General features: G+C 47.5%; 1 protein-coding gene across 3 annotated transcripts in view; it reads right to left on the reverse strand.

Annotated features, from left to right (window-relative positions):
* Positions 1–16,095, reverse strand: part of LOC137656232 (protein MTO1 homolog, mitochondrial) — a 141,836-nt gene that overhangs the window by 1,202 nt on the left and 124,539 nt on the right. The gene's annotated exons all lie outside the window — the stretch shown is intronic.

Below are 16,095 nucleotides of genomic sequence, written 5' to 3' on the forward strand. Positions count from 1 at the left end.
TAGCATAAAAAATTGGCTTATTAAGAGTATGATCTACTCCAGAGTTTTAATTTTTTCATTCTACTTTTTGGGTATTTTTCTCCTGTTTGGTCTTCAGCGGCTGACTTTCATCTTGATTTGTTGGACAGGAACTTAAGTCTATTGAATTTCTTATTCCTGATCTAGATATTTAATCTCTGGCACAGTCGTTCAATTAGTTCGTTATGTATGTTGTATATTATTTTTCATAATTCTGTTATCCTTACATCTTCCTGGACTGTTCCATCCAGTTCGTACTATTAGCTATGTAGTAATTCTAATAGTCAGGCCTTCTCCACCATGAGACTCGATACTACACTGTATTCTAGTAGTTTTATTCCAGCTGTGACACAAGTTGTGGAATGATCTTGCTAATTGGGTAGTTAAATCTGTAAGACTCCTAACCTGCAGCAAATGTTTGTAGCACAAGCTGTGACAAGTTTTTATAGTTTATTTTAATTGTTCATAGTTTCTCCTCCGTCTTTCCTTGCTTCCCTGGGCTATTTTTCCCTGTTGGAGCCTTTGGACATAAAGCATAATTGCTCTTCTAGCTAGTATTAATATATTAACTATTAGTGTGGGGATGCCTGCAGATATAAAAGGCTTGCCCGTGGGTTTTGGAACGATGTTACAGAACCTTTGAGTATGAAAGAGAAGGATCTCCCACCTGTTGCGCAGTGCCTGCAGAAGGCCCTCCTGCAGACAATTATCTCATTGTGACTGTATTGGCAGTGGTCACCCTGTCGGTGGGTTGTGTATGGCAGGAAGAGGTCCAAAAAGGATTGAAACTGTTCAGTTTCCTCCTGAAGCCAAACTGAGTAGTATAGGACCTTTAACTTGAGAAAAGACTCCTTTCCATTTTCCCAACAAACGGGAGGATTGACAATCTGAAGAAGCATCGTCTGGTTTACAGGTTGATGACCCCCTGAGAGTTGTTTGAGCTCCTTGGGACTGCAAGACTTTCCTTCTGCTCCTTGGGACTGCAAGACTTTCCTTCTAAGGAGTTGTTGGTAATGGCCCTTCAAAGGAAGTACAGGAGTGTGTTTCCACTTTAGCACTAGACTCTCCTGCTTGCCTCCATCAAGAGTAGAGAAGAGGGTCTCTCTCCCTCCTTCTCAGGCTTCTCTCTGAGAAGCCATCTGGTGTTTCACCAGTCTGTTGCCTTGAGACTAGCAGAGGAGACGTGATTAGTGTTAAATGTCTCGCGTGACTTGCATTATCTGGTTAACAGGTTGATGATACCCTTAGAGTTGTTTGGAGTTCCTTGGGACTGCAAGACTTTCCTTCCAAGGAGTTGTTGGTAATGGCACTTACTTCAAAGGCAGTACAGGAGTGTTTCCCCTCAAGCACTAAGACTCCTTCAGCTTGCCTCCATCAAGAGTAGAGGGTCTCTCTCCTTCCTTCTAAGGCTTCTCTGAGATAAGCCATCTGGTATAACACAAATCTGTTGCCTTGAGACCAGTGGAGGAGACAGTCAAGTGTCTCTCGCTTGCCTTCCCTCTGGGATGTGCGCGCTGCCAATGTTTGAGAAGCAAGCTTTACAAAAGAATCTTTGACAAGCAAAGTGTCTCGAACCATGCGTACACATCTATGAGAGCTACCCAGCTCTTTATAGTGTGCATTTGAATTTGCTAATCTGGATCCGCTGGACTACTCCTTTTCCTGAGCCTGTGGTAGTAGCGTGTGTTACCCAACCAAGCCCCTTATTGGAGCACAATAGGTCTGCTACAGGTTTATAACAGCTTGGATATTATGTGTGTGCCTAAACACATCATGTCTCGCCATTCCAAACGCTACCTAAAAGCGCCTCTCCTATTCATGTGCTAGCTAGATGAAAGAACATGTCCACATGGCACGGATCAAGGATGTGAGTATAGCACTGAACCTCTCCAAGAGAGCTTATGCCCAAGCATGACAAATTCAGATATCCCTAACTAATACAAACCTGGAGTTATTTATGTGGATTATCTTTCAGCGCCAGCTGGAGGTAGCCATTAGACTGTAATTTTTAAGTGGCTACCCTGCCTAACCTCTTGAGCTAGTAGGCTTGAGGGTACCCAGCTGCCTCTATATATACTCTCTCTGCAGTGAGATGTCACTTTTTATTGCAAGCAGGACTTCCCCTTCTGGGGGACAGGTGATGGCGGGGAAATTTATATGAATGACTCCAGGTTCGTATTAGTTAGGGAAAAATACAAATCCTTTGTTCCCATATTAACAAACCTTCCATTATTTATGTGGATGACTCTCTTAGGTGGGTGAAGTCCTAGATCTGGCATGGATAATTACCTACAGAGGTTGAAGCAGGCTTGCAGAAGGACCCATGGTGCTGTACCCAAAGAGGGGAAGATGAAGAAAGGAATGCCAGACATTCTTCTCATTGATTCCAGTCTTAACCCAGGTAACCAGTGCCCTCGACCAACTGCTACTTGTCTATTAAGGAGCCCGAGGTATCTTAAACCACTTGTTGAGCAGCCACCACAGGACCTACAGTGTATGTATAGTCTCCTGTGGGTCACGTCTTAAAGTAATGGGCTGTGAAGGTGGTCTGTCTCTTCCACATGCCCGCTTAGAGAACTTGCGACACTGAATAGTTACGCTTCAATGCCAGGGAAGTAACTATTCCCCTGACATCGGCTCTAGGTCGACGAGCCTGAGGAGGATCAGGAGCCAAGGCTCTTTAGAGATTACTTGGTGAATCCAGGAGGAAATAGTGTTCATGGTGATCCTGCTCTTTACACTACCTGAACAAACAGAGGTGTTAGTCTGGGCTGTGTTGCTGCAGTGATAATGGGCATAGTAAAAACCGATTGGGTTATTGGTTACAGAACGGAGACTCGCAATCTGAAAGAGCCCGAATCTATGGTCCAGTACCCCTGGATTTTTAGTCTTGACAATAAACTCTGGGACGAATTAGTGTCCCTTCCCCCCATCCCCTTGAATGGGCGATGTCATACGAGAGGCCATTTAGTTCATCGACTCTCTTTGCCGAGGCTAAAATGAGCAGGAACAGTCTTCAAAGTAAGATTTTGGTAAGTTGCATGGCGTAATGGTTCGTAAGGAGGTCTTTCAAGGCTCTTAAGACGCGAACCATGATCCAAGGAGGAGGCCAAATCTCTTGACTGGGGGCTGTCACGAGACCGAAGCATAGAACCTTGTACTAGTATGTCTTTTCCTTGTGTATGAATCTCGGATACTTCCTTGAAGATGGTGGATTGGGATCTGAAGTAAAAGTTCTTCAGATCCAGTGCAGTGTGCACATGAAGTCCTTTGGACGAACCACTTGGATGACCGCGTCTGCCATCTCCATTCTGAACCAAGTCTGTTGAACAAACTTGTTCAGAGGAGAGAGATCGACGACTGATCTCCAGCCTCCAGTCGTCTTTTTCATCAGAACAATTAGACTGAAGAAGCCTGAGGACCCTTCCGCGACCTCTTGGAGAGCACCCTTCTGCAGCATGGTCTGGACTAAGGCCATGAGGGCCAGCTTCTTTGCGTATCCCTTCGCATAGAAGCTTACATGCACTGGATCCCTAGTTAGAGGAGGGAGAGATTGAATGAATGGGACGCGATACCCTAGGGCGATCACTTCAACCGTCTAGGGATCTGCCCCGTGAAGCTGCCACTTCTGCCAGCGGCGCTGTAGGCATCCTCCCACAGGTAGTAGGTGATGAAGAATGCCATTCCTACTGGGAGGGACAACCTCGGCCACCTCCCTTTCCTCCCTTCTTTCCTCTGAAGTACTTGGACCCCTTCAGTCCCTTGGACTGAAAGGGCTGCTTCGACAGCTTAAAAGGTCCTGAGGACCTAGAAATTGACTGGCGAGTAGAGGAAGGTGCTTGCTGAGGCCGGGAAGACTTGGAAGGTCTACCATAGGGCCACGATGTCCTGTCCTTTGGAGATAATCGTTGGACGATTCCCTCCATCGCTCAGCAGCCTTCTCTATCTCTTCCGAAACGAATTGAGATGAACTCTCGAGGGTGGAATTCCTCAACCGAGAGACCTCCACTTTCGGCACCTGTTTGTGGAACCGACCTGTGACGGTATCCCTTCTCTTGAGGATGGTGTTAGCCCACAGGTTGACAACGTGGTGCGATAGGAACTCGAAGAGTCCAGGTTCCTGACAACAGGAAGGACTCCAAAGTCTTCCTGGCCGACTCCTTCGAAAGATCGTGGGAGCAAACCATGAAGCCTAAGAATCCCAACCATAGATCGAGCCATGAAGCAGCCTCCATGGCGTACTTTGCGCCTCTATGTTCAGGAGCTTGTCTGACGAGAGAGAGGCCTTCAGAGAGGAGAGGGTTTGAGTTGGAACACCTATGTTAGGGACTCGACCGAAGGGTCGAGGGTCATGATGGAATGTGGTTCCCCTTCGATCTCGTCATACAGTACTTCCTACGTAAAACGAAAGGAAGTGGAAGGGATCAAGAGGAGGAACCTGCCCTCAAGGACCTAGAAGTTCCAGCTATGTCGGCGATAGCTTTCCTTATGGCAGCTGTCAGACCTTAGGACCAGGGCAGAGCTGCACTGGACCTCGGAGGCTTCTGGGGCTCAAATATATAATTGAGAACCTTATCCTTCCCTTCCTGAATGGTGGAACTAAGAGTGGACAGCCTGTTGATGGCCCTCATACAGACAAGGACCTGGCGAAAGGTATGTTCCGACTCAAGTTTCTCCTATTTGGAGTTATAGTTCGAACTAGCCACCTTTGGAAGATTTTCATCCTCTGAGTCTAAGGGGTCTTCCACCTCCAAGCTCGCATCCAGAGCCTGGATTAGGTCAGGGTCGTCAATGGAATCGCTGGGAAGGCCTGCCACAGGGGACCGCCTCTGTGCCTCAGCCAATCTAGCTTCCCGTGCCGCGGTGTTCTTAGGTTTCATTTTCGTGTCCTTTGATTCCCTACGCACAGGACGTTCCTCCGCAATCTTAGGAGAGGGAACCTACGAGGTCTTTGAGGTACTAGACGAAGCCTTGGCAGCAGGAGCTGAAAGCTCCTCCTCTGGAGAAGGTAGAGAAACTGGACGTCGGTCCGGAGGCACTACCTCAATTTCTTGAGGGTTGAAGGGATGGATTGCAATCTCCCTGGGCGAGTCCCTACTCATCCTAGGATGGATGATATCAGTGTGAGGTGATGTTACACCTCTCATCCTTCTCTTCTGCTTCTTAGTGATGACCTCTTTTATCTTCACTGGCATAAAAGGTAAGTTGGCCATATAAGAATCAGAAGGAATAGGGCCTTCAGCATACGATTGGGGTGGTGATCTGCTTGCTCTGTATGGCGTTGACTACTTCTAGGGTCCTGACTCTCAACTGATGAACCCGACAAGGGTTCCAGGGGGATCCTAGGGGTTGCCTTGACTAAGACAGTCGGAGGTTGTGACGGTGTAGGAGCCACATTCAGTGTCTTCAGGAGGGTAATCATGAAAGTGTTCACCCATGGAGGAAGCGTTGAACCTCTAGGTATACCTTGGAATTCCCTAGGTGTGTGTCCTTTGGGTGGAACTTTAGAAAAGCTCCAGTTGACAGAGATGATAAACTAAGGACGCAAAGAAAGGTCCGGCCTAATAGGAACATTTGCGAACTTATTAGGGGGCTCCTTGAACCCCTCAAGGAAGGGTGTCTCAGAGGGACGAGGCGAAAGTGTTGGTACCGCCCTTGCTCGCGGTTCCAACACATCTCGTGAATTGCTCGTGGAAATCGTCGATTTGCTCGTGAAATAATGAGATTCACACGCAAAATCGCGAGTTTCACGTGTTAACCGACACAATTCACAAGCAGAAGTGCTCACAACAGAAGCACTAGGAGCCACAGAGGAAGAGGAAGGTCTAATGCCTTCCTGCTGCCGCAGAGAAGCACCTACGTCCAACGAAGTCGGCAGAGGAGGCCTCTGGATAGGGACTATTCTCGGAGAACGCCTCACAGCGAGCTGCCTTTCCAAGCATCGCGTGGGCAAACGCGTTGCTAGAACTCCCCAGGTAGTGAAAAGCACTGGGGGTTTAGCTGGACGCCTGTTAGAGAAAGGGTCATTCTCATCTTCAGGTCCGGTCCGAGGTCGTAAGGAGGGTCTGGTTAAGAGGCTACATGCTAATGGACTGCGCGTACGCCAACCTCTACCTCTAGACGAGGAACGTCTAGACCTTGATTGTGAGCGTGTGGTTCATGATCGTGAACGAGAGCATTTAGTTCTCGTTCGAGAACGCCATGAAAATTGCTAATGCCCAGCTCGCGAACGTGAGTGTCGGCCTCGCAATAGAGAAGGCCGTTCTTGTGAACGTGAACGCCGCCCTCATGATCGGAAGCGTCGTCCTCGCGAGCGCCGTTCTCGTGATCTAGATCGCACAGATTTAGAACATGAGCGTCTGGATCTAGGTCTAGACTTTGCTCTTGATCGCGAGACTCGTCCTCGAGAAGAGGAACACCTCCGAAGAGAGCGTTGAGACCTGTGGTCTCGTGAGTGCGAGGCTTTAGAGCGTGAGCGCTTTCTAGAAGAGTACTTGGATCGTGATGACCTACAATCCATAAGATCTTCCAATCGTCGCAAACAGGGGAAGAGTCCAGAAAGTTGAAGCAATGGTGATGCTCGTCCTTTCGCGCTGCTGATGGTAGGAGTGCTGGTCCCCGGAAGATCTTCACTTGCAATCTGTGGGTTCCTGTTGGGAGAAACAGAGGGTTGAAGGTTAGGGGATGATGAGGTCCCAGGAGGGAGAGAAGGTTCGTTGTCAGACGGGGCCGTTGGAGAGGCGAACAATCACCTCGTGTACGCGTGGAAGGGCCAGGAGAAGGTGACAGATGGACCTCGCACAATTCCAAAGCGAGAGATGTCAATGGCTCTGGAGAAGGGTCCTTCCTGGCACCACACTGAAGAAAGGGCAGCAGTTCCTCCTTCGAAGGGGGTCCCGAAATCACTAAGGACGATCCCACCTGCAGCAGATCTGAAAGGGAGAATGGCTTGCCAGCGGCTGGAGGTTTAGTTGCTCCTCTAGGGGAAGCAACAACTCCCCCAAGGACCCAAGGTTGCTCCTACTCGATCATCCCTTCTAAGATCGCGAGCGAGAAGGAGCTTTTGAGAGAAATTCGGAAGTGCGAGAAGAACGCACTCTGCTCACCCCTCAGGGAGAACGGTTGCGCTTAATCTTCTTCATCCTATGCTGCCCAAAATTTCTCCCATTGGGAGGTAGACCCCTCCCTACACTCTGTATAGGGCGAACCCTGCTCGCATCGATGCCCTTGGCAAGTAGGACACGAAGAGTGCAGGTCGGTCTCCAACGACGACATGAAGGTTGCACACATGGCACTCTCGCACCCTGAACAGGTTTGCATGATGAAGCCGATCGCAAGAGAATATACGCACCCCTGAAAAGAAAGAGCAAAAGTCCAATGACAGTCAGGAGGAAAGCAGACACGTCAGATCTCTACTGAGCCAAAAGGAAAAGTGGCTCTCTCACTGCTGTAAGAGTATAGATAGAGGCAGCTGGGTGCCCCCTTGCCACTCTCAGCCAATCTGCTCAAGCGGTTAGGCAGGGTTGCCACCTCGCAATTAAAGTCTAATGGCTACCTCCAACTGCCGGTGAAAGATAATCCACATAAATAACAGGAGGTTTGTTAGTATGGGAACAAACTTATCTTGAAGCTGGCAATCTAGATTTGGACATGCAGGTATACCCGACAAACAAATAACAGATGGAAATGTGACAGTCTGTATAAAGTCACTCCTCTGGGGGACCCTCTTAATTACCTCTGCCAACGAAGTTGAAAAGAGGCTATGTTTTTGTCCTTGTTTGTTTGTGAACAGCTTCCTGGTCACAATTTTAAATGTAGAGTAGTGAAATTTGCAGGGATTGACTATTATGTATAAAGGTGGATATTATTAAATTTTGGAAGGTAAAGGTCAATGTCACGGTCAAGCAAAATGTCCACTTCACATACAGCCATAGTTTGGATATCGTTGTCACAGAGACTTCAAATTTGGTTCATATTTGAGTGTATGAAAACTCACAGCAATTAATGTGTGTTAAGGTCAAAGGTCAAGGTACAGAAATAAGCTGCTGCAGCGGAGGTTTGCGCTCTGCCGAGTACCCCTCTAGTTCATCATTGTTCTAGGTCACCCAGGGTAGTGTCTTTAGAACGGAACAGATCCAGAGTCTCCTGATACTGTAGAGGATAGGAGGTTAACACCAAGCTCATTTACCCCTTTTCTTAGGGCTCACACATGAGAAATAATGGATCTTCGGTCCATGATAAATGACGTGGCTGTATACATTCTAGAAAAGTGATTCTACAGCTTCCTGTGGAGATTTACTGTTTCCAAATTTATTGTTATTAGTATTGTATACTGTACTGTATTGAAATATCATCATTAATAAACAGATTTTGAGGGAAGTGAAAAATCTATTTTTGGGTGAGATAGCCATGTCGTCCTAATGGAAGGTTCCTTTAAGTAGCTTCCTAGGGTATATTTGACTACAGTGATATTCCCAGAGAATTTACCTTTAGGTCTCCAGAATTCTAACTCCTGGCACAAATATCCTTAAAATTTCTCTCAAGGATATCGCATAATATAAGGGAACGTATATCTTGATACGACACATAGCAATCTTCACCCCGAATAGCGTTTTCGCTTCGAGGGGGAAAGTGGCAAAAATAGAAGGGGAGCTGTTACCAAGGTACCCTTCCTCCGTTACTACCTTGAGTATCTAGATGGCGCCATCGTCGCTGCCATGTTTATTCCTTGTAGCATTGAGCAAGGTGCTACAGACATAGTAGTTTCGGGAAGGATCCTGCCAAGGCCTTTTCTATAAAAAGGAGGGCGGGTCCATCAGGACAACATGGCTATCTCACCCAAAAATAGATTTTTCGCTTCACTCAAAATCCATTTTATGGGCTCAGGACATGTCATCCTGATGGAAGGTTACCAGAGCATTATTTAGAAAGTACTGTATCTGTGGATTTTCCAAATGTACCTTAACCTCAAGACAATATTTCCTTGGTCACTCAGACTATAGATACATATGGCGTTACCGTTATACGTCATTACTTCTAATCATAAACTATGTTAGTGCTTCCTGCCCCCTGCATGGAAGTGTCATACTAGACTCAGGAAAAAGTCTTGAGATTTGCATATCCCATATGAACAAACCTAGCAACAAGAGCATACAGGTCTCACTGTATGCAAAGCCAATTGAAGTTTGTATTCTCAATACAAACAATGGTTTATATGAGCCACCATAGCATCCAGAGCATACAGGATTAGCTGTATGCAAAATCAGACAAGTTTGTACCCTTGTAGGAACAAAGTATGCATAGGCAGAGAAAGGTTGTATTCATGTTAGAACAAAATTATTTATTTTGTTCACATCTCCATATGCAGATTATTAAGGGTTAAATAATACTCACACATATCTTTATTCATTCAAATTTGGGGCGAAATAAGACTCAAATACCAATCAAATATTTATTGGTAATCAATAAATAGTAATTCAACATACATTATATAGCGGTAATAAAATGCTAGTGAATACAAAAGAAACATAAAATACAGATGAGACCAGAAATGCTTACTTCACCTGAAAGGGAATAATAATTAATGCCACCAAATTGAAAACTTAATAAATTTTCTAATATGCATTTTTATGAATGAATGTCTTTTCACACTGTATAAAGAACACATGGCACAAGTGTTATCTCTGTTTCTTCACCTTTAATAACTGGAACAGTCCATAGTGCCACCTTGGTGACACTTCACTTTACGTGTTGCACTGTGAGGTGTCAACACCTTCACCCGATTCTTAACAGTCCCAATCAATTAACTGTTCCTCGCAGCGCTAAGTGACTGGTTTTAGCACACTACCTGCCACCACGACACAACTTTTCAGGTCTTGCACTTGCTTCGCGTACTGTTTAAGGAATACTCTAGATGAATTCCATCCAGTATATGAGCGAAGACGCTCAAAATCCATGTATTGCAAAAATTTCAATGACGATGCAATTTTTCTGGGATCATGTCCTGCGGGTGTACTGTCAGGATCCGCTCTGCGAATGAAATAGGTGATCTTCGCCCTTAGTTGTTTTAGGGATAAGTTTGAGCCTGAGGTTTCTCCTTTAAAGAGCTGTCCTCCCCTGAAGTCCGAAGTTCTACGAAGATAGACCTTTAGACACTCTACTGGACACAGCGAGACATCTTCCTTCAGAGGGCAGATTCTCCAGGGACCCCACCTTTTGGTAGGTAGCTCGTTCTTGGCGAGAAACGTTGGGTCAGGGAAGAGATTCAGTTCTCCCGCTTCTGTGAACTGAATATGGGCCTCATCCCGAGAAAGGGCCACTATTTCACTAACTCTGGCCCCTGAGGCTAGAACAAACAAGAATATAGCTTTTTGAGTCAGGACTTTCAGAGAGCAATCCTCATTGTTCACTGTTGAGGCAAAGTGTAGGACCTTATCCAAGGACCATGAAATGGGCTTCAGAGGTGCTGCAGGCCTAAGTCTAGCACAGGCCTTAGGGATCTTGTTAAAGATTTCATTGGATAAGTCTACTTGAAAGGCGTAAAGCAGAGGTCTAGTCAAGGCCGACTTACACGTTGTTGTTATCGTGTTGGCTGCTAAACCTTGTCCATGAAGGTGAATAAAGAAGGATAAACAGAAATCTGTTGAGATCTTTTTTGGTCTTCTTGCCTTGACAAAAGTAACCCACTTCTTCCAAGACGACTCATATTGCCTTCTGGTAGATTTAGACTTGTATTCTTCTAAGAAGTCTATACTGTCTCTCGAGATCCCAAACCTTTTCTTAACTGCTAAGGAGAGAAAATCATGAGATGAAGGTTTTGGGTTTTCTGAGATGAAGCGAAGATAGTCGACTTCTGTACTTGTTGAGTCAGAACTGGGTCCGGCAGAGGGACCAGCCTCAGCTTCAATTCCAATACTAGAGGGAACCAATTGCTCTTCGGCCACTTGTGAGCCACTAGGGCTGCCATTCCCTGAAAGGATCTCAGCTTGTTGAGGACCTTCAACAGAAGGTTGGTTGGAGGGAACAGGTAAACGCAGGTCCATCTGTTCCAGTCGAGGGACATGGCGTCCAACGCTTCCGCTAGAGGGTCCTCGTATGGGGCCACATAACGAGGTAGCTTCTTGTTGTCACTCGTCGCGAAGAGGTCGATCTGCAGTTCTGGGACTTGACGTAAGATGAAGGAGAATGATCCTGTGTCTAGGGACCATTCTGACTCTATCGGCGTGAGCCTAGATAGAGTGTCCGCCATCACATTGCAGAACCCTTGAAGGTGAACTGCTGATAAGTGCCATCTCTTCTTTTCCGCCAAGCGGAAGATGGCCAACATCACTTGGTTGATTTGGGGTGATCTCGAACCTTGACGCTTCAAACATCTCACTATCACCTCGCTGTCCAGAATCATTCTTATGTGGACTGACTGGCGAGGGGACAATTTCTTCAGCATGAGAAAGACTGCCATGGCTTCCAAAATGTTGATGTGGAAGGTCTTGAATACAGAGGACTAAGTCCCTTGGACTTTCCGTTGGTGAGAGTGACCTCCCCATCCTTCCTTTGATGCGTCCGTGTGGATGATGACTGAAGGTAAAGGTAGTTGCAAAGGCACAGACCTCTTCAGGTTCTTGGCCTTCGACCATGGCTTGAGAAGTGATCATAGTCGAGTCGGTATCGGTCTTCTTAGATCTCTTCGAGCGTTTGATGCGTATCTTCTCCAGACTCCTGATGCATCCTTTAACTGTGCTCTTAGCACCGGGTCTATCACTGATGCAAACTGAAGAGAGCCCAGCACTCTCTCCTGTTGGCGTCTTGATATCCTGTCGGATTTCAGTAATCTCTTGACAGATCACGCTATCTCTCTCCTCTTCTTTGGTGGAATGGAGAGATGGTGTGACTGTGAGTTCCAATGTATTCCAACCCATTGAAACTCCTGAGCTGGAGATAGTCGAGACTTTTTGACGTTGATCTTGAATCCCAGATGTTCCAGGAACTGGATAACTTTCTTGGATGCTTGCATGCATTCCGTCACGGATGCTGCCCACACCAGCCAATCGTCCAGGTAAGCTACCACCTGGACACCTTCTAGGCGTAGTTGTTGAACGATTGCATCTGCAAGCTTTGTAAAGATCCTTGGGGCTATGTTTAGTCCGAAGGGCATGGCTCTGAAGACATATTTCTTCTTCTGTAGCCTGAATCCTAGGTAGGAGGAGAGTGGGCGATTGATTGGAATATGCCAATAGGCATCTGCGATGTCTATGGAGACTGTGTACGCCCGTTTTGGCAGCAGGGTCCTTATGTGTTGAAGGGTTAAGATCCTGAACTTGTAGTTTTCTATGAACTTGTTGAGTGGCGACAAGTCCAGAATGACTCTGAGTTTGTCTGAGTCCTTCTTGGGAACACAAAACAGCCTTCCTTGGAATTTGATGGACTTTGCCCTCCTTATCACCCGTTTGCTCAAGAGTTCTCGGGTATATTCTTCCAGGACGGGGGTGGAGTGTTGGAAGAATTGAGGAAATGATGGTGGAGCTGTCCTCCAGCTCCAACCTAGTCCGTTCTTGATTAGGCTGTGGGCCCAGGGATCGAGGATCCAGGGATCCCGAAATGTTTGAGGTCTTCCTCCTACCGGAAGCATCTCATTGCTTCGATTGTCCGGAGGACTTGCCTCCTTGACCGCGCCCTCCCCTACCCCCTCGTCTTCTTGAGGGGTGTCTAGAGGAGCCTTTATTTGACCCTCTACCTTTAGGGCGAAAGGTAGTGGTCTGCCTCTCATAGGCGGGAATAAAGGCTGGTGACTGGGTCACCATCTGCTGGGGTACCATCTGGTAGGTGGGTTGGGGTTGTGCCACCATGTGGGACACCGTGGTCATTGGAAGTTGCTGTTGTTGTCTGACAGGGCGAGAGGGCAACCTTGGTCTCTTTGTCTTTCTCTTCGGTTGGGGACTCTCTCTTGGCCGACATGCTCCACTTTTGGAGAAGATTCCTGTTCTCCGTGGCAGCCTTGTCAACTACTTCCTTGACCACTTCACTCGGGAAGAAGTCCTTTCCCCAGATATTGGAAGATATCAGCTTCCTGGGTTCATGCTTCACCGCAGCCGAAGCAAACATGGACTCCCTACATGCTCTTCTGGCCCTAACAAAGCCATATAGGTCCTTGACCAGCGTTGCCAAATGTGATTTGGCCACGACCATGAACATGTCTGGGGATCTATTATCACTTGCCATTGCCTCCAAAGTAATTTGGAGGGACAGAGATGCGGCAAGCCTTTCCTTTGTCTCTTGATCCCTACGCAAGAGAAAGTCAGACAACTTAGGGAGGTTTTCGCTGAACTGGCGTCCAGCAATATCCGCCTCCAACTTCCCAACTGAGAAGGTAAGATGTATTTCCTTCCAGTCTTCGTCGTCCGTAGGCAGTGCTAGGGATAAAGGTCTACACTCCTCAAGTGTAAGGCAAGGTTTCCCAGCTTCTACTGCCTTCATAACTGCCTTGAACCCTTTTTCCGCAAAGGGAAAGGCCAGTTTAGCTGGAGCAAGAAAAGAAGGGTGTTTCTTACTCAGGGCTGGCACTTTAGAATTAGTGAAGCCCCTGTCTTACAGACTGCTAGCCATCAAAGCTTGAGCTTTCCCATGGTCAAGAACTATGACCTCTTTCGGCTCTGTCTCCTCCTTGGACACAGGTCTTCCCGTTTGTAATTGGCATGTACTCTGCATGCCTCCAAGGGTTTACTTCAGAACATGAAGGAAGATCCTTCACATTGAGTCTCTTGTGAGACCCACGGGACGCTGCGAGATGGTGTATAACTTTCCTCAATGCAGCTTCCCTTTCTTAGTTTTGCTTACGAAGACTCTCCATCATCGTCATGAGACTAGCCAGGGCTTTTCCCATTTCGTCAGATGGAGGAGCAGAAGACGTAGAGGGCACTGGTTCTGGGGCTAGAACCAACGAAACGGACTCCGATTCAACGTCCTCCTCTTCAGTCTCAGGAGCCAAGGTAGACTCCTCTTCTTGACCTTCCGCAAGAAGGTCCTTCTCAGTGTCTTCCGACACCTCTGACATCCTCTCATCTAGATGGATGTCCTTCATCGCGTCCGAAGCATCCGTATCCACGGAAATCTGGACACAAGGGATCTCGGGCTGAGGCTGTGGTATGACGGCATCCGCAGTTGCCTTAGGGGACAGATAGGCCCGCATCCGTTCATTCGGAAGGTAAGGCCCCGTGGCATTCTTCTGGAAGCCACGAACCCATCTGCGCAGCTTACTCCGTGCTGCATCCCTTGACTCCGTTGTCTTGGGTCATCAGAGGCCTCAGTAACCAAGGCTTTGCATACATTACATACCTGGGAGTCCCAATACTTGAGAGTTCTCTTGGTGATGGAACAGAGAGAGTGCGCCCTGCACTCCTCATGGCCGCAGAAGGCCCTACTCCTAACGTTGCAGAAGACTCGCGCACATTTAGGGTGGTCCTCCTGTAAAGAGAGGGAAACTAAATGAGTATATGGTAGTTCATCTCACCTGATAATCTATATAAATATTATTATTAATATTTTTGCATTTTTATTGCATATAGCTTAGGATGGACAAGCTAGAAAAGAATTAGGAAAGACACATACATGTGTTTCCTGTTCAAACAATTGCTGTGACCTCCTTCAAAATTAAAGCCTAGGGTTATCTTATTCAGGAAGCCCAATGGAAGAGTTCTACCCTGTAAGGATAGATCAGTGTAACTTAAGACTGACTTCCCAAAGGTTTAATAGTGAGGGTCATTTGTAACTGATCATCTATCAGTATATGGAAAGAAGACTTCCTTTCCTTATATAGTATGGTCTCAACAATAGACTGTGCATGGATACACAGGGTATGTTGGAAAATTAACTAATATATACTTTATACTATAGTTTTCTGTTTGCAGTAAGATCTATACAGCAAATATACTGGCCACTGTATAGTCATATACTGTAGTTCTAGCCGGCATGTTGCTGACAAGGCTAGCACCTGGGGCCCAGTCGCTGGCTGGGGTGGTGGCCGACAGCTCGCCGACTGCCGGCGGCTCGCTGGCTGCCGGTGGCTTGCCGGCTGCCGGCACACTAGTCCAGCCGGCGTCTTGCCGGTCAGGGTAGTGGCTGGCAGCATCAACCCGGCCGGCACCCGCCGGCCAAGTCAGTTGTGCCGGCGCACTAGTCCAGCCGGCGCCTTGCCAGCTAGGGTAGTGGCCGGCAGCATTAACCCTGCCGGCTTGGTTAGTACCCGGCGGCACTAGCCGATAGAGAGAGAGAAAGCAAGGAGTGAAGGGTGATGTAAGAGCTCAGTCTTACTACCTTCCTCCAGAATGAGGGTTCAAATCGAAGGGGAGAATATATCATTCAGGCTTCCACCCACCCACAACCCATTGCCGGTCTCTGCCGGCCACAGGTCTGTGAATGGCAGTCCAAGAGAGCACTGAAGAACACTCTACAGTAAAGGGATCTCCTGCCAGCAGCTGGCCCAGCTGGCACAGCTTTCCCGGAGCCTTGCGTCCATAAGGGAAAGCTGAGCGACTAAGCTACTACAAGCAGAAGCCATGGCCGGCCCCACAACCTGCCGGTAAGCGGTGAGAGTGTAGGACAATGGCCAAAGGGTTGCAATGCCTAGGCCATCACTAAAGGACAGAGGGGGGGGGGAAGGGTCTTGTATGAGGTGTGGAAGGAGCCGACAGGGTTACCAGTCCATCCACGCCTTTAAGAAACTGTTTCGGTATCGGTGCCATCCTAGGCGGGAGGAGAATTATCTATTCTCCAGCCTAGGATCTGCCAATACAGTTAAGGGGCCGGCAACAATCTTACCGCCTCCTCTTAACAAGAGAGAAACAGAGTTCCAGTGCCGGCACCATCCTAGGCAGCAGAAGAATGTCTATTCTTCAGCCTAGGGTCTGCGAGCACAGGACTAGTCTACTAGACTGCAGGGAGAAGGTGGCAATATCATATAACCCCTTCAGGTGCGGTCTAGGGAGGTCTAGCCTCCTATGCCGGCAGCGTAGTCCGACAGAGGAATGAGTATTCACCCTGCTGGCCAGCTGCCGGCATAAGACTATATACTCTGAGGTTCTGACC

This window comes from Palaemon carinicauda, chromosome 1 (assembly GCF_036898095.1).
Source record: "Palaemon carinicauda isolate YSFRI2023 chromosome 1, ASM3689809v2, whole genome shotgun sequence".
NCBI lineage: Eukaryota > Metazoa > Arthropoda > Malacostraca > Decapoda > Palaemonidae > Palaemon > Palaemon carinicauda.